Here is a 642-nt window from a genome sequence, read left to right on the forward strand (position 1 = left end):
TTAAGAGAAAAACAGAGAATGAGTGTTGAGTGATGTAAAAATCATAAATTAAAAGGGTGGAAAATAATACCTGGAGAAATAGCGGACTCTCTGCCAGCCAGGTGGTCTCTCCTCGATGGAAGGCATCTAAACCCATCAAGGTTTTGGCTAGTACCAAACCCATACAACTCTTATCGTCTTTCAGACGTTGAGCTACTCCAATCAACCGGATGCTAACTCCGCCGAAACTAGGGGCAAGGAGAAACTGCGCAAGAAGGCATAAACAGAGAGCATGTTGCCGACGGCCTCGCCAAAAAAGGTCACTTCTGTCTCCAATGACGGAAAAGTGATGAACTATATCGGGGATATCTAGCTCCCCATTATGTACCAAAGACCGAGCCTCATGTAATGTTAACCCACACATTCGTCCCAAAGCTTGGGTATGGCCAAAACGGGGCTGCGGTATAATTTCTTCGTCGCGCCGGGACTCCATTAAGGCTTGAAATTCCTCGAGTGTCGAACACACCTTATGAGATCTGAATTCAAACACATGCGTGATCGGGTTCTAACATTGAACAGCAGCATGAAGGAATGGAAAGCAAAGAGAAGTGCAACTCAGAGAAAAAAGGGCATTTAGGCCAAAACTGCAAAAATTCACCTTTT

This window comes from Camellia sinensis, chromosome 6 (genome assembly GCF_055761805.1).
Source record: "Camellia sinensis isolate YWXY chromosome 6, ASM5576180v1, whole genome shotgun sequence".
Taxonomy (NCBI): Eukaryota; Viridiplantae; Streptophyta; class Magnoliopsida; order Ericales; family Theaceae; genus Camellia; species Camellia sinensis.